Genomic DNA, 19,042 nt, shown 5'->3' on the forward strand with positions numbered 1-19,042 from the left:
GAAGATAGCCCTATTTGGTAAAATACCAAGTTCATATTATGGCAAGAACAGCTCAAATAAGCAAAGAGAAAGGACAGTCCATCATTACTTTAAGACACGAAAGTCAGTCAATACGGAACATTTCAAGGACTTTGAACGTTTCTTCAAGTGCAGTCGCAAAAACCATCAAGCGCTATGATGAAACTGGCTCTCATGAGCACCGCCACAGGAAAGGAAGTCCCAGAGTTACCTTTGCTGCAGAGGATAAGTTCATTAGAGTTACCAGCCTCAGAAATTGCAGCCCAAATATCTGCTTCACAGAGTTCAAGTAACAGACACATTTCAACATCAACTGTTCGGATAAGACTGCGTGAATCAGGCCGTCATGGTCGAATTGATGCAAAGAAACTACTACTAAAGGACACCAATAATAAGAAGAGACTTGCTTGGGCCAAGAAACACGAGCAATGGACATTAGACCGGTGGAAATCTGTCCTTTGGTCTGATGAGTCCAAATTTGAGAATTTTGGTTCCAACCGCTGTGTCTTTGTGAGATGCAGAGTAGGTGAACGGATGATCGCCGCATGTGTGGTTCCCACCGTGAAGCATGGAGGAGGAGGTGTGATGGTTTGGGGGTACTTTGTTGTTACACTGTTTGTGATTTATTTACAATTCAAGGCATACTTAACCAGCATGGCTACCACAGCATTCTGCAGCGATATTCCATCCCATCTGGTTTGCGCTTAGTGGGACTGTAATTTGTTTTTCAACAGGACAATGACCCAACACACCTCCAGGCTGTGTAAGGGCTATTTGACCAAGAAGGAGAGTGATGGAGTGCTGCATCAGACTTCAACCTAATTGAGAGGGTTTGGGATGAGTTGGTCCGCAGAGTGAAGGAAAAGCAGCCAACAAGGGCTCAGCATATGTGGGAACTCCTTCAAAACTGTTGGAAAAGCATTCCTCATAAAGCTGGTTGAGAGAATGCCAAGAGTGTGCAAAGCTATCATCAAGGCAAAGGGTGGCTACTTTGAAGATCTGAAATTTAAAATGTATTTTGATTTGTTTAACACTTTTTTGGTTACTACATGATTCCATATGTGTTATTTCATAGTTTTTATGTCCTCACTATTATTCTACAATGTAGAAAATAGTAAAAAGTAAGAAAAACCCTGGAATTAGTAGGTGTGTCCAAACTTTTGACTGGTAGTGTATATATACAGTTGAAGTCGGAAATTTACATACACCTTAGCCAACTACATTTAAACTCAGTTTTTTACAATTCCTGACATTTAATCCTAGTAAGAATTCCCTGAGCTGGTGTAACTGAGTCAGGTTTGTAGGCCTCCTTGCTCGCACATGCTTTTTCAGTTCTGCCCACACATTTTCTATAGGATTGAGGTCAGGGCTTTGTGATGGCCACTCCAATACCTTGACTTTGTTGTCCTTAAGCCATTTTGCCATAACTTTGGAAGTATGCTTGGGGTCATTGTCCATTTGGAAGACCCATTTGCGACGAAGCTTTAAATTCCTGACTGATGTCTTGAGATGTTGCTTATGCATCATCTGTATATAGTGAGGGAAATAAGTATTTGATCCCCTGCTGATTTTGTACGTTTGCCCACTGACAAAGAAATGATCAGTCTATAATTTTAATGGTAGGTTTATTTGAACAGTAAGAGACAGAATAACAACAACAATATCCAGAAAAACGCATGTCAAAAATGTTATGAATTGATTTGCATTTTAATGAGGGAAATAAGTATTTGACCCCCTCTCAATCAGAAAGATTTCTGGCTCCCAGGTGTCTTTTATACAGGTAACGAACTGAGATTAGGAGCACACTCTTAAAGGGAGTGCTCCTAATCTCAGTTTGTTACATGTATAAAAGACACCTGTCCACAGAAGCAATCAATCAATCAGATTCCAAACTCTCCACCATGGCCAAGACCAAAGAGCTCTCCAAGGATGTCAGGGACAAGATTGTAGACCTACCCAAGGCTGGAATGGGCTACAAGACCATCGCCAAGCAGCTTGGTGAGAAGGTGACAACAGTTGGTGAGATTATTCGCAAATGGAAGAAACACAAAATAACTGTCAATCTCCCTCGGCCTGGGGCTCCATGCAAGATCTCACCTCGTGGAGTTGCAATGATCGTAATAACGGTGAGGAATCTGCCCAGAACTACAAGGGAGGATCTTGTCAATGATCTCAAGGCAGCTGGGACCATAGTCACCAAGAAAACAATTGGTAACACACTATGCCGTGAAGGACTGACATCCTGCAGAGGAGAACTGGGTGAAAGTGTTTTGGTCAGATGAGACCAAAATTGAGCTCTTTGGCATCAACTCAACTCACCGTGTTTGGAGGAGGAGGAATGCTGCCTATGACCCCAAGAACACCATCCCCACCGTCAAACATGGAGGTGGAAACATTATGCTTTGGGGGTGTTTTTCTGCTAAGGGGACAGGACAACTTCACCGCATCAAAGGGACGATGGACGGCGTCATGTACCGTCAAATCTTGGGTACAGCCAGGGCATTGAAAATGGGTCGTGGATGGGTATTCCAGCATGACAATGACCAAAACACACGGCCAAGGCAACAAAGGAGTGGCTCAAGAAAAAGCACATTAAGGTCCTGGAGTGGCCTAGCCAGTCTCCAGACCTTAATCCCATAGAACATCTGTGGCGGAAGCTGAAGGTTCGAGTTGCCAAACATCAGCCTCAAAACCTTAATGACTTGGAGAAGATCTGCAAAGAGGAGTGGGACAAAATCCCTCCTGAGATGTGTGCAAACCTGGTGGCCAACTACAAGAAACGTCTGACCTCTGTGATTGCCAACAAGGGTTTTGCCACCAAGTACTTTGTCATGTTTTGCAGAGGGGTCAAATACTTATTTCCCTCATTAAAATGCAAATCAATTCATAACATTTTTGACATGCGTTTTTCTGGATTTTTTTGTTGTTATTCTGTCTCTCACTGTTCAAATAAACCTACCATTAAAATTATAGACTGATCATGTCTTTGTCAGCGGGCAAACGTACAAAATCAGCAGGGGATCAAATACTTTTTTCCCTCACTGTATCCACATAATTTTCCTTCCTCATGATGCCATCTATTTTGTGAAGTGCACCAGTCCCTCCTGCAGCAAAGCACCCCCACAGCATGATGCTGCCACCCCCGTGCTTCACGGTTGGGATGATGTTCTTCGGCTTGCAAGCATCCCCCTTTTTCCTCCAAACATAGCGATGGTCATTATGGCCAAACAGTTCTATTTTTGTTTCATCAGACCAGAGGACATTTCTACAAAAAGTACGGTCTTTGTCCCCATGTGCAGTTGCAAACCGTAGTCTTGCTTTTTTATGGCGGTTTTGGAGCAGTGGCTTCTTCCTTGCCACTTTTTGCACCAAAGTACGTTCATATCTAGGAGACAGAACGCGTCTCCTTCCTGAGCGGTATGACTGCTGCGTTGTCCCATGGTGTTTATACTTGCATACTATTGTTTGTACAGATGAACGTGGTACCTTCAGGCGTTTGGAAATTGCTCCCAAGGATGAACCAGACTTGTGGAGGTCTACAAATTTTTTTTTCTGAGGTCTTGGCTGATTTCTTTTGATTTTCTCATGATGTCAAGCAAAGAGGCACTGAGTTTGAAGGTAGGCCTTGAAATACATCCACAGGTACACCTCCAATTGACTCAAATTATGTCAATTAGCCTATCAGAAGCTTCTAAAGCCATGACATCATTTTCTGGAATTTTCCAAGCTGTTGAAAGGCACAGTCAACTTAGTGGCCTTCTGACCCACTGAAATTGTGATACAGTGAATTATAAGTGAAATAATCTGTCTGTAAACAATTGTTGGAAAAATTACTTGTGTCATGCACAAAGTAGATGTCCTAACTGACTTGCCAAAACTATAGTTTGTTAACAAGAATTTTGTGGAGTGGTTGAAAAACGAGTTTTAATGACTCCAACCGAAGTGTATGTAAACTTCCGACTTCAACTGTATATATTTGTTACTGCTCGACTAAAACAATCTCGGTTGACCAACAGCCTAGCGACCAAACAATCGACCAGTCGACTAATTGGGTTCAGCCCTATTTGTGTTATAGACTTGTGTTATAGACTTACAGACTTGTATTAGAGTTTTTCTCAATCGCGTACAAGCATTTTTTGGAACAATGTCAATTTCACAAGACACAGAACTCTGTGGCCTTTTGCAAAACAGTAAATGCATTTTCCAAATGTTGTTGCCTTCTCAAAACATATATACATTCATCAAAACTATATTATACTGTCAAAATTGCAAATAGATTCATCAAAAGAACACGACTGCCTGCGAAATATTAATGCAACCATACTTATCTCTTGAATCAAGCAGACAAAACAGAAAGATAATCTGTTTTTAAAAAATACCAGTTGATCAATACATTTTCTTTGCAGTAACTAAATCATGATGATTTAAATTGGAAGTAAAATGATCCAAGGGTGCAGAATTATGGGCAATTACTCTCCTTTTATGCATAGTTCACCAAATAATTTCCTACACATCAAATCCAATATTATACCTGATAAAAAATTAGCACGTGTGAAGAATTCATTAATTGGTATCATCGCAGTTCCATGTATTCAATACAAAAGCTGGTTTGAACATTGTTTTGTAGACTTTCCATTGGTGCACAGAAACAACTGATATGAATCCACAGCAGATCAAAGCTCTATAATGGAAGGTCACAATGCTGGTGATGATGATTTAGGAGAAACCCCAAATTACTTAGGTTACTCTTCATTCTCTGTATTTCTGCATGTCCTCAATATTGTAAAAAATCATTAAAATTAAGCAGACCCCATTGTCTAGATATTTCCATATTTTGTACATGGTATGACACTAATGGGGTGATTTCGAATTTTGTGCAGTAGTATTTACTACCAGAAACAGTGAACACAATTGCACACATTTCTCTTCTGATGAAAACAATGTGTTATATTCTGTGAACAGAACACGTAAGTGTTTTTTGTATTCACTGATGACATTTGTATTTATTGTTTTGAAAAAGGAGGTCTAAGATATGCAAGTCAGGTACTAAGGCAAGAAAATGATCAGAAGTTCTGTAAATGTATTTGAGAATTTGATCATTGCTCATCTGCTATAGATATGTTTCAGCACAGATCCAAAAATTGCTTGTAGAAACTATAATGGCGCCTACAGATCTGTGTCTTAGTAAATCTGATAAGGGTTGTGTTTTTGACTGATGACATGGCACTAGAGGGTTTGACATTTTCCCCATGCAAACGCTTATTCTTTGGCCTGCTCTGAAAGAGAGAGTGTGATGGATCAGAAAAATAGAGAGTGGTATCAGAAAAATAAAAAGAGAGAGAGAGCGGCTTAGATGGAGGGAGCGAATGATATGATGGCAGCGGATGGAAAGGATAAAGTGTTCCACAGGCCATATGAATCAAAGCCATCATCTCTCTTTATGCCATATGAAAGGGGGATGAGGAGGAAGTAGAGAGAGGATGAGAGGGAGGAGGTGTGAACTGCAATTAAGCCTAAAGAAAGGCTGTGTGGCTTTCACAGGGCCACACTGAACTCTCAGAGGAGTGCAACGGTCTCTATGGAGTTCCATCAAATGGATATAGCCTATTATTTGTATCAAGTGTGTGTGTGTGTGTGTGTGTGTGTGTGTCATTATGAAGGAGGCAGCTGAGGCAGAGTGCCTATACTTAAAGTAACAATCTGTGATTTCAAGAGAACACCTCTCTGATGGTACTTTCTCACCATGGCTTGCCTGCAGTCACGTCCCTGGATGGCTGGAGCGGTGTGTCTCTCTCTCTCTCAGTCAGGTCCAGTAATGGCGATCAGGCCCTTGTTGCCGGCTGAGGGGGGAGGGCCAGAGAAGAGCAGGTGTCTCATATAGTGTGTGTGTGTGTGTTTCTGTGCATCTGGTTACTTGTTATTCCATGCGTCTTTCCACCCTAGTTACATTTTTTACAAGAAGAAAAAGCATATAAAGAATGGCTTGCAGCGTTTTTCTTTGTCCCTGCTTCAGTAGTCAGCAGGCCGTGTGTGTGTGTGTGTGTGTTTTCTGTAGGCAGCAGGCACTGCAGAGGACACCCGTGGTGGGGTCCAAACACTGCATAGGCCGCAGGCCCTAATAAGAAATTCAGGGATTTCACTGCACAACAAAATGGCACACAACAATAATAAACAGAATATAAATTATAATCGGGTTGTAATATGTGTTCTGGTCCGTGTTAACATGACTGACTGAGACACACTGGAGCTGTGTGTGTGTGTGCGTTTTTCTCGGAGCTGTTTTGAATGTTTATTCTCACCCTTCGGAGATGTGATGGAGATTGTCATGGAAGCCTTGGGGATGTTATGACATGATTATGTTATCACATGACAGACATTTCTCATAATCAATCTGCACCGTCTGAAAATATCTAGAAAAGAACAAGACGTATGTCTGGTGGTTAACCATATGACATCATTTTGCATCAAATTCAAATGCATTTCCCTCCATCCCTAAAAAAAGTATAATCTTTGAAGCAAGGGTCTTGGTGTCAGCCCTTTAGGGAGGAGTGTTCCTACAACATCAGAAAGCATTGACATAACCTCTTACAGCAGGTTGGCTTCTCTGATAGGAAAAGTGCCTCCTCCAGAAGTCGTCATTAAATGTTAAATTCCCTGTAAGGTATCTATCTGGCGTGTTCCCTCCTATTTCCAAAAGATAGACAAGACATACCCTCTAGGCTTGGGCGATATACCATATACCAGGGTATTTCGAAATACCAACGGTATGATTTTCAATACTGTGAAATAATATATATATATACAGTGCATTCAGAAAATATTCAGACCCCTTGACTTTTTCCACATTTTGTTACATTACAGCCTTATTCTAAAATGGATTAAATAAATAAAAATCCTCAACAATCTACACACAATACCCCATAATGAGAAAGCGATAACATAATTTTTTTTTGTCTGCAAATGTTTAAAAAATACATTATTTACATGAGTATTCAGACCTTTGCTATGAGGCTCGAAATTGAGCTCAGATGCATCCTGTCTCCATTTATCATCCTTGAGATGTTTCTACAACTTAATTGGAGTCCACCTGTGGTAAATTCAATTGATTGGACATGATTTGGAACGGCACAACTTTCTTTATAAGGTCCCACAGTTGACAGTGCATGTCAGAGCAAAAACCAAGCCATGAGGTCGAAGGAATTGTCCGTAGAGCTCCGAGATCGGATTGTGTCGAGGTTTTGAAGGTCCCCAAGAACACAGTGGCCTCCATCATTCTTAAATTGAAGAAGTTTGGAACGACCAAGACTCTTCCTAGAGCTGGCCGCTTGGTCAACCGGAGCAATCGGGGGAGAAGGGCCTTGGTCAGGGAGGTGACCAAGAACCCAATGGTCACTCTGACAGAGCTCCAGAGATCCTCTGTGGAGATGGGAGAACCTTCCAGAAGGACAACCATCTCTGCAGCACTCCACCAATCAGGCCTTTATGGTAGAGTGGCCAGATGGAAGCCACTCCTCAGTAAAAGGCACATGACAGCCCGCTTGGAATTTGCCAAAAGGCACCTAAAGGACTCTCAGACCATGAGAAACAAGATTCTCTTGTTTGATGAAACCAAGATTGAACTCTTTGGCCTGAATGCCAAGCTTAACATCTGGAGGAAACCTAAGCACACAGCCAAGACAACGCAGGAGTGGCTTCGGTACAAGTCTCTGAATGTCCTTGAGTTGCTAAACCAGAGCCCGGACTTGAACCCAATCTAACATCTCTGGAGAGACCTAAAAATAGCTGTGCAGCGACGCTCCCCATCCAACCTGACAGAGCTTGAGAGGATCTGCAGAGAAGAATGGGAGAAACTCCCAAGAAGACTCGAGGCTGTAATTGCTGCCAAAGGTGCTTCAACAAAGTACTGAGTAAAGGGTCTGAATACTTATGTAAATACGATATTTCAGTTTTTTATTTTTAATAAATTTGCTAAGATTTCTAAAAACCTGTTTTTGCTTTGTCATTATTTGGTATTGTGTGTAGATTGATGAGGCAAATTTTTTTTTAATCCGTTTTAGAATAAGGCTGTAACGTAACAAAATGTGGAAAAAGTCAAGGGGTCTGAAAACTTTCAGAATGTACTGTGTATACACACCTACTCATTCCAGGTTTTTTTTTATTATTTTTATTTTATTTTATTTTTTTAAACAATTTTCTACATTGTAGAATAATAGTGAAGACATCAAAACTATGAAATAACACATGGAATCATGTAGCAACCAAAAAAGTGTTAAAATAATCTAAATATATTTTAGATACTTCAAAGTAGCCACCCTTTGCCTTGATTACAGCTTTGCACACTCTTGGCATTCTCTCAACCGGCTTCATGAGGTAGTCACCTGGAATGCATTTCAATTAACAGGTGTGTTAAAAGTTAATTTGTGGAATTTCTTTCTTAATTCATTTGAGCCAATCAGTTGTGTTGTGACAAGGTAGGGGGGGTATACAGAAGATAGCCCTATTTGGGAAAAGACCAAGTCCATATTATGGCAAGAACAGCTCAAATAAGCAAAGAGAAACGACAGTCCATCATTACTTTTCGACATGAAGGTCAGTCAATCCGGAAAATGTAAAGAACTTTGAAAGTTTCTTCAAGTGCAGTCGCAAAAACCATCAAGCGCTATGATGAAACTGGCTCTCATGAGGACTGCCACAGGAATGGAAGACCCAGAGTTACCTCTGCTGCAGAGGATAAGTTCATTAGCGTTACCAGCCTCAGAAATTGCAGCCCAAATAAATGCTTCACAGAGTTCAAGTAACAGACACATCTCAAAATCAACTGTTCGGAGGAGACTGCGTGAATCAGGCCTTCATTGTCGAATTACTGCAAATAAACCACTACTAAAGAAGAGACTTGCTTGGGCCAAGAAACACGAGCAATGGACATTTAGACTGGTGGAAATCTGTCCTTTGGTCTGATGAGCCAAATTTGAGATTTGTGGTTCCAACCGCCGTGTCTTTGTGAGACGCAGAGTAGGTGAACGGATGATCGCCGCATGTGTGGTTCCCACCGTGAAGAATGGAGGAGGAGGTGTGGGGGTGCTTTGCTGGTGACACTGTCAGTGATTTATTTAGAATTCAAGGCACACTTAACCAGCATGGCTACCACAGCATTCTGCAGCGATACGCCATCCCATCTGGTTTTCGCTTAGTGGGACTGTCATTTGTTTTTCAACAGGACAATGACCCAACACACTTCCAGGCTGTGTAAGGGCTATTTGACCAAGAAGGAGAGTGATGGAGTGATGCATCAGATGATCTGGCCTCCACAATCACCCGACCTCAAACCTATTGAGATTGTTTGGGATGAGTTGGACCGCAGAGTGAAGGAAAAGCAGCCAACAACTGCTCAGCATATGTGGGAACTCCTGTTCACTGTTGGAAAAGCATTCCAGGTGAAGCTGGTTTAGAGAATGCCAAGAGTGTGCAACACTGTCATCAAGGCAAAGGGTGGCTACTTTGAAGAATCTCATATAAAATCTATTTTGATTTGTTTAACCGTTTTTTGGTTACTACATGATTCCATATGTGTTGTTTCATAGTTTTGATGTAGAAAATAGTAAAAATAAAGAAAAACCGTTGAATGAGTAGGTGTCCAAACTTTTGACTGGAACTGTGTGTGTATATGTATGTATATATGCTGAACAGAAATATAAACGCAACATGTATAATGTTGGTCCCATGTTTCATGAGCTGAAATTAAAGATCTAAGAAATGTTCCATACGCACAAAGTTGTTTACATCCCTGTTAATGAGCATTTCTCCTTTGCCCAGATAATCCATCCACCTGACAGGTGTGGCATATCAAAGAAGCTGATTAAACAGGATGATCATTGAACTGGGGACAATAAAAGGCCACTCTAACATGTCCAGTTTTGTCACACAACACAATGCCACAGATGTCTCAAGTTTTGAGGGAGTGTGTAATTGGCATGCTGACTGAACGAATTTCCACCAGAGCTGTTGCCAGAGAATTGAATGTTAATTTCTCTACCATAAGCCGCCTCTAATGTCATTTTAGAGAATTTGATAGTACATCCAACCGGCCTCACAACTGCAGACCATGTGTAACCACGCCAGCCCAGGACCTCCACATCCAGCTTCTTCACCTGCGGGATCGTCTGAGACCAGCCACCTGGACAGCTGATGAAACCGATGAGTATTTCTGTCTGTAATAAAGCAATTTTTTGGGGAGAAACTCATTCTGATTGGCTGGGCTGGCTTTCCAGTGGGTGGACCTTGCTGCCAAGTGGGTGGGTCTATGCCCAGTCATGTGAAATCCATAGATTAGGGCCTAATTCATTAATTTCAATTGACTGATTTCCTTATATGAACTGTAGCTAAGTAAAATCATTGAAATTGTTGCCATGCCACTGCTTATAACTAACTATACGTTAAGTGTAACTATAAGAAATCTAAGATGTGTCAAATAAATGATATCCAGCTCAGTGCTCCAGCTATGCATTTGATTTCCTAACTTTCTAGTAGCTAAGTGGCTAGATGTCAAGATCAAGCTTCTTGGTTACAGCAGAGACATTCAATAGCGCCCCTTGTGTGCACATTCAGTAATACCGTATACCCCGGTATGGTACAGAAACGGTATATACCGCTCAACCCTAATACCCTCCGTTTCTCTCTTGTCCTCTCTTCCTCCATTGGAGTTCCTCTCTGCTTCACACTTGGGAATGATGGTTGTATGTATGTGTGTGTGTGTGTGTGTGTGTGTGTGTGTGTGTGTGTGTCTGGGCTGGGAAATGGGATGGGAGCCATTGTGGAACAGTAATGAAACATTTTCACACAGCCTCTGCCCCGCAGTGCCAATCTCACCATACTCCCTGCCTCGGAAGTGTGTACAGTACTGCGTACGGTCAGAGAGAGAAATTACACTCTGCATCATACTACCACCACCCTCCATGTTACCACTTCACCCTTATATTATACCAACCCCATGACAGAGTGGAGTGGAAGGGGATAGAGGGGAAATGGGAGACTGACAGAGGAGAGGAGACTGGAAGTAGCGAAGACAGGATGAGAGAGACATATTGACAGAAACAGAGAGAGAGAGAGGAGAGGGAAAGGTGTGGGATAGATTTATCTTTGTCTCATCACATAGACTATGAAGTTTAATCTATGCAGCAGATGTCTTTGAGAGGTGATGCCCAAATTGCCTTAGACAGGGCATTTAGACAGTAGACAGGGCATTTACTTTGCATCGACTTGAAAAGGTCACAAGTCGTACACCATAAATCACAACATGCATATGGAGATATACCCTATAGCTCTAGAGCTCTAGCATATCATGATAAATTATAGGCCTTTTATGGGTCTTTCAAAAGGAATTCGATATATCTATATACACTATATATACAAAAGTATGTGGACACCCCTTCAAATTAGTGTATAAAATCGAACACACAGCCATGCAATCTCCATAGTAAAACATTGGCAGTAGAATGGTCTTACTGAAGAGCTCAGTGACGTCATAGTATGCCACCTTTCCAACAAGTCAGTTCGTCACATTTCTGCCCTGGTAGAGCTGCCCCAGTCAACTACACTAGTTGACCAAAAGTATGTGGACACATTTATGTGGACACCTGCTTGTCGAACATCTCTCATTCCAAAATCATGGGCATTAATATGGAGTTGGTCCCCCCTTTGCTGCTATAGCAGCCTCTAATCTTCTGGGAAGGCTTTCAAAGTTGGAAGCACAGAATCGTCTAGAATGTCATTGTATGCATGTAGTGTTAAGATTTCCCTGGAACTAAGGGGCCTAGCCCGAACCATGATAACAGCTCCAGACCATTATTCCTCCTCCTCCAAACTTTACAGTTGGCACTATGCATTGTGGCAGGTAGCGTTCCCCTGGCATCCGCCAAACCCAGATTCATCCGTCGGACTACCAGATGGTGAAGCGTGATTCATCAGTCCAGAGAACGCGTTTCCACTGCTCCAGAGTCCAATGGCGGCGAGCTTTACACCACTCCAGCCAACGCTTGGCATTGCGCATAGTGATCAGGCTTGTGTGCGGCTGCTCAGCCATGGAAACCCTTTTCATGAAGCTCCTGAAGAACAGTTCTTGTGCTGACGTTGCTTCCAGAGGCAGTTTGGAACTCTGTAGGGTGTGTTGCAACCGAGGACAGACGCACTCGGCAGTCCCACTTCAGCACTCGGCAGTCTTGTTCTGTGAGCTTGTGTGGCCTACGACTTCGCAGATGAGCCGTTGTTGCTCCTAGATGTTTCCACTTCACAATAACAGCACTTACAGTTGACCGGGGCAGCACTAACAGGGCAGAAATTTGACGAACGGACTTGTTGGAAAGGTGGTATCCTGTGATGGTGCCACGTTGAAAGTCACTGAGCTCTTCAGTACGGGCCAATCTACTGCCAATGTTTGTCTATGGAGATTGCATGGCTATGTGCTCGATTTCATACACCTGTCAGCAACGGGTATGGCTGAAATAGCCGAATCCACTAATTTGAAGGGGTGTCCACATACTTTTAGTGTATATACAGTACCTTTCTATCACATCCTGTCTATCACATCCTGTCTCACATCCTGTCCTCTTTTTCCTGTCCTCAACTTCCTACCCTCTCCTGCCTTTGAGGAGTTGTGACTGGAAGGTGGCCAATAGAATACAGCTGGTTTGTTCTACATTTGTACAAGCTGCCTGGTATCTATAGGTCTGATTCAGTTGATGGTTTTTCAAGCCTAGATATAAGATTTGGTGGGCACTGAAATGTCAAAGCAGTGAAAAAGCTTAAAGGGAAAGGAATTTGGAATTTCATATATGTTTTATTATGCAGTAAAAATGCAATATTGTGGGGATTCGGTGGCGGTCATGATTCTATTTGATATGCCACGGGTGGCGTGGAGTTATATGTCATCAGAGATGTCAGTGGTCGGAGCGTCCTTCAATCTCTGATCCTGAGGCAGTCATTAAATTGAAATAATCCTTCTGAGATGAATCATTCATGATTGAGTGTTGTAGTTGGAGTCAGATTTAGATTAAGTTTTGTCTCTGTCGAATGTTAAACTCTGACATTCTGAATCAGGGGCGTGAGTGGCAGCCTGTCTTCTCCATCATACACACTTCTCTGTGTTTTTAGTGTTTTTGTTTTTAAATTATTTGTATTTTAAAAGTTCCTGCATGGTCCTTTTCCTCCTCTCTTCTTCACTTCTCCTCATCCTCTTTTTTTCCCACCCTCTACCTCCTCTCGCTCTTCCTCTCCTCCCTCTCCTGCTTCTCTCCTCCACCTCTCCCACACCTTTCTCATTTTTACATTTTTACATTTTAGTCATTTAGCAGACACTCTTATCCAGAGCGACTTACAGTTAGTGAGTGCATACATTTTCATACTGGCCCCCCGTGTGAATCGAACCCACAACCTTGGTGTTGCAAGCGCCATGCTCTACCAACTGAGCTACACGGGGCTTTCTCCACCCGTCACCTGTTCTGCGGTTTCTCCTCCTCCTCTCTCCGGATGTATTAAGCCTCTCTCTGGGATAAATGCTGTGGAGGAGTGCTGTGCCCTCTTCCCTCTCTTTCCTTACCTCCCTCTGTGTATTTATGAGGTATCAGGTGCGCTGGCTATTACTCAGGGTCACTGGTGTGCACTCTTCACTGGGAAAGCAGACAGGCAGCAGGGAAGACAGCCAAGGCACGGGGTCCATCGCAGACACTTTAGCCCTCCTGCCCATGCCTTCCCTTTCTCCATTTATACCTTTCCTTTCGCCATGTGGGTACTTGACATGACACCCCTTTTTTTGTCCGTGATAGCAAACACAAATATAACTTAACAAATTGGCAAATATTGTGATATAATCACAAAAGCTTAGTTTTTTTACTTGGATCATTTGTTTTCTAATAATTTTTAACTAAACGTGACAATTGTCCAATGGTGTGACTGTCCCAGGTAAGTTTGTGGAACTTTGAACTTAATGAATTCATTAAAAAATGAAGAAAATTCCTTTCACCTACTATTTTAGTTATAACACAGAAGTTTATTTCAAGAAACAATAGTCCCCAAGTCTATTCATGATATTTTCAAATAGTTCTGATTGATTACATTTTGTCCCTAAAAGCAATGTCATCTTGGTGTAATACAATTCTGTGATTAAACAACGAGCCAGAATTAGGGCATAAAATAAAATAAAATGTTATTTTTCACATGCTTTGTAAACAACAGGTGTAGACTAATACTGAAATGCTTACTTACGGCTCTTCCCAACAATGCAGAGGAAAAAATACAAAAATAATAACACGAGGAATAAATACACAATGAGTAACGATAACTTGGCTATATTCACGGGGTACCAGTACCGAGTCGATGTGCAGGGGTACGAGGTAATTGAGGTAGATATGTACATATAGGTAAGGATTAAGCTCCAATGAATTATGGAGCTCACTGTATATATTAAATTTTTTACAATTTAAATATAAAAAGAAATGTAAACATGTTGTGGTGAAATCATATAGAAGGCGTACTGTTAACAATAAGGCCCAACATGGACCATACAACCTGAGATGTCCAACAGTGTGACAGCTTTTTTCCCTTGGTGTGACATGTAGATGGTGTCAAACCAGATGAAATAGCTGTCACTCCAGGGGACATAACCCATTAATAAACTTCTGTAATGATCTTTTCAGACTTATTTGTAATCAAATAACACTTATTTGCATTATACCTATTTGTATCTTGTTGCAATTTGTATGCTTTTAAGTAATTCTGAGTGCAATATTTATGTATTCATTTTCCCACACCTGGTTTCTCACTCTCGGCAGGTCAACATTGGTCCTGCGACCTCTGGGTCTGTCTCTGCCCACTGGAGAGGGTCTAGTTATTGTACCTGGCTCTAGTGATGGTGCAGGCAGATATTGGGGGCTTGCTGTGGTATTCCCATTCCTGGTTCTCACCCTGCATTAGACCATCCATCCCCTGGGTCCCTCTATCTGTCCTACCAGTTTTACTCCTCCTGACCGATTGGCATAAGTGATCCACCCTGGGAGGGCCCCCCATCAGCTGTGCCTCTTTTGGAGACTGTTTCTACCTGGTCGATTCTGCCATATTCTTGTCCTAAAAATTAAGTCATGCAGTCCAAGTACACACGGCCGGTACAGTGAAACGGCAAATGGCTCATTAGATACAGTGGGGAGAACAAGTATTTGATACACTGCCGATTTTGCAGGTTTTCCTACTTACAAAGCATGTAGAGGTCTGTAATTTTTATCATAGGTACACTTCAACTGTGAGAGACGGAATCTAAAACAAAAATCCAGAAAATCACATTGTATGATTTTAAAGTAATTAATTTGCATTTTATTGCATGACATAAGTATTTGATCACCTACCAACCAGTAAGAATTCCGGCTCTCACAGACCTGTTAGTTTTTCTTCTGTCAGAATTCCGGCTCTCACAGACCTGTTAGTTTTTCTTTAAGAAGCCCTCCTGTTCTCCATTCATTACCTGTATTAACTGCACCTGTTTGAACTCGTTACCTGTATAAAAGACACCTGTCCACACACTCAATCAAACAGACTCCAAACTCTCCACAATGGCCAAGACCAGAGAGCTGTGTAAGGACATCAGGGATAAAATTGTAGACCTCCACAAGGCTGGGATGGGCTACAGGACAATAGGCAAGCAGCTTGGTGAGAAGGCAACAACTGTTGCCGCAATTATTAGAAAATGGAAGAAGTTCAAGATGACGGTCAATCACCCTCGGTCTGGGGCTCCATGCAAGATCTCACCTCGTGGGGCATCAATGATCATGAGGAAGTTGAGGGATCAGCCCAGAACTACACGGCAGGACCTGGTCAATGACCTGAAGAGAGCTGAGACCACAGTCTCAAAGAAAACCATTAGTAACACACTACGCCGTCATGGATTAAAATCCTGCAGCACACGCAAGGTCCCCCTGCTCAAGCCAGCGCATGTCTAGGCCCGTCTGAAGTTTGCCAATTACCATCTGGATGATCCAGAGGAGGAATGGGAGAAGGTCATGTGGTCTGATGAGACAAAAATAGAGCTTTTTGGTCTAAACTCCACTTGCCGTGTTTGGCGGAAGAAGAAGGATGAGTACAACCCCAAGAACACCATCCCAACCGTGAAGCATGGAGGTGGAAACATAATTCTTTGGGGATGCTTTTCTGCAAAGGGGACAGGACGACTGCACCGTATTGATGGATGGGGCCATGTATCGCGGGATCTTGGCCAACAACCTCCTTCCCTCAGTAAGAGCATTGAAGATGGGTCGTGGCTGGGTCTTCCAGCATGACAACGACCCGAAACACACAGCCAGGGCAACTAAGGAGTGGCTCCGTAAGAAGCATCTCAAGGTCCTGGAGTGGCCTAGCCAGTCTCCAGACCTGAACCCAATAGAAAATCTTTGGAGCGAGCTGAAAGTCCGTATTGCCCAGCGACAGCCCCGAAACCTGAAGGATCTGGAGAAGGTCTGTATGGAAGAGTGGGCCCAAATCCCTGCTGCAGTGTGTGCAAACCTGGTCAAGACCTACAGGAAACGTATGATCTCTGTAATTGCAAACAAAGGTTTCTGTACCAAATATTAAGTTCTGCTTTTCTGATGTATCAAATACTTATGTCATGCAATAAAATGCAAATTAATTACTTAAAAATCATACAATGTGATTTTCTGGATTTTTGTGTTAGATTCCGTCTCTCACAGTTGAAGTGTACCTATGATAAAAATTACAGACCTCTACATGCTTTGTAAGTAGGAAAACCTGCAAAATCGGCAGTGTATCAAATACTTGTTCTCCCCACTGTAGTTCCTTTGATCGCTCCAACGTTACTTGGATAACTGTGGCAATTTTAAAGCTAAAATATGCCAACAAGTACTGAACTTCTGGGACACGTGCATTTACCAGACCCAAAACCCATACGGGGTGCTCAGGACGTTTTTGGTGACCCTTCGTGGTGGCACTGGTGTCTTTTTCGAATGTCTGCCCTATCGACTTTCGATGGTAGTTTCTGTGCCTACCATGGTGACCACGTGAAATGGAGAATCAGGGTTTGATTCTGGAGAGGGATCCTGAGAAACGGCTACCACATCCAAGGAAGGCAGCAGGCACGCAAATTATCCACTCCGTTGAGGTAGTGATGAAAAATAACAATACAGGACTCTTTTGAGTACCTGTAATTGGAATGAGTGCATTTCAAATCCTTTAATAAGGATCCATTACTGATGTTTAGAACTGATGTTTAGGAGCATTTTTACAGTGGTCAGAAACTTCCAAAAGTGTCAGTAATTATGTTTTAACAGTAACATTTGACTGCATGTTGTGTATTGTCCATTGTTGTGACATAATGTCCTATGGGTTGACGCCAATAAATGAAAGGAAAAAAAGTGTCTTGAACAAAATGTACAAATAATTGTTACGCATTAGGCAGGAAACATTATAATAATACATGTAAGATAAAAAGCAATTATCTAGTTTTAGTAAGATTGTGTTTTTAATTTGAAATGCAGGAATATGATTACTGATTTAAAGACATAAGTAACTAAATAATGAGTAAAAATTATTTTCTTGTCTATTTGGGAATCATTAATCCTTTATATTAGCATTAATTATAATGTCACACCAGAGGACAAATTCATTAAATGGTTTATTAAATTGGATTTGAACTCAAAATTGAAAGTGGCCAAATACATTTTGAGTTGTTTAGACAGTTTATTGTAAAAAAAATTAAACTTTAATTTTAAAGGAATCTATTTTTTTAAAACTTTTGTTTTGGCTTTATGGCAACTATCTTGCAGTATTCAGACCCCTTGGATTTATTCACATTTTATTGTGTTACATTTTATTCCCACTTTGTATTTAATTGTAATTTTTTGTCAACAATCTACTCTATATACTCTGTAATGTCAATGTTTAAAGATTGATAAAACTTTCATAACTAAAATATAGTCGTTGCAAAAGTATTCAGCCCCTTTGTTCAGACAAGCCTAAAATAGTTCAGGAGTAAAATGTGGCTTAACAAATCACATATTAAGTTACATGGACTCACTCTGTGTGAAATAATAGGGGTTGACATGATTTTTTAATGACTAACCCTTCGTCTGTCCCAAATACATACAAATCTGTAAGGTCCCTCAGTCAAGTATTGAATTTCAAGCACAGATTCAACTACAAAGACCTGGGAGCTTTTCGAAAGCCTCAAAGAAGGGCAGTGATTGGTAGATGGGTAACAATAACAAATCAGACATGGAATATCTCTTTAAGCATGGTCAAATTCATAATTATGCTGTGGATTACAGTGGGGGAAAAAAAGTATTTAGTCAGCCACCAATTGTGCAAGTTCTCCCACTTAAAAAGAGGAGAGAGGCCTGTAATTTTCATCATAGGTACACGTCAACTATGACAGACAAAATAAGAAATGTTTCTCCAGAAAATCACATTGTAGGATTTTTAATGAATTTATTTGTAAATTATGGTGGAAAATAAGTATTTGGTCAATAACAAAAGTTTCTCAATACTTTGTAATATACCCTTTGTTGGCAATGACACAGGTCAAACGTTTTCTGTAAGTCTTCACAAGGTTTTCACACACTGTTGCTGGTATTTTGGCCCATTCCTCCATGCAGATCTCCTCTAGAGCAGTGATGTTTTGGGGCTGTCGCTGGGCAACACGGACTTTCAACTCCCTCCAAAGATGTTCTATGGGGTTGAGATCTGGAGACTGGCTAGGCCACTCCAGGACCTTGAAATGCTTCTTACGAAGCCACTCCTTCGTTGCCCGGGCAGTGTGTTTGGGATCATTGTCATGCTGAAAGACCCAGCCACGTTTCATCTTCAATGCCCTTGCTGATGGAAGGAGGTTTTCACTCAAAATCTCACAATACATGGCCCCATTCATTCTTTCCTTTACACGGATCAGTCGTCCTGGTCCCTTTGCAGAAAAACAGCCCCAAAGCATGATGTTTCCACCCCCATGCTTCACAGTAGGTATGGTGTTCTTTGGATG

The 19,042-nt window shown here is 41.7% G+C and overlaps 1 protein-coding gene across 1 annotated transcript in view; it reads left to right on the forward strand.

The window, feature by feature from the left end:
• LOC311131905 (receptor-type tyrosine-protein phosphatase U-like) overlaps positions 1-19,042 on the forward strand; it is a 221,837-nt gene that overhangs the window by 62,582 nt on the left and 140,213 nt on the right. The window lies entirely within an intron of this gene.

The sequence above is a fragment of the Coregonus lavaretus genome (genome assembly GCF_964263955.1).
Source record: "Coregonus lavaretus genome assembly, chromosome: 7".
Classification (NCBI taxonomy): domain Eukaryota; kingdom Metazoa; phylum Chordata; class Actinopteri; order Salmoniformes; family Salmonidae; genus Coregonus; species Coregonus lavaretus.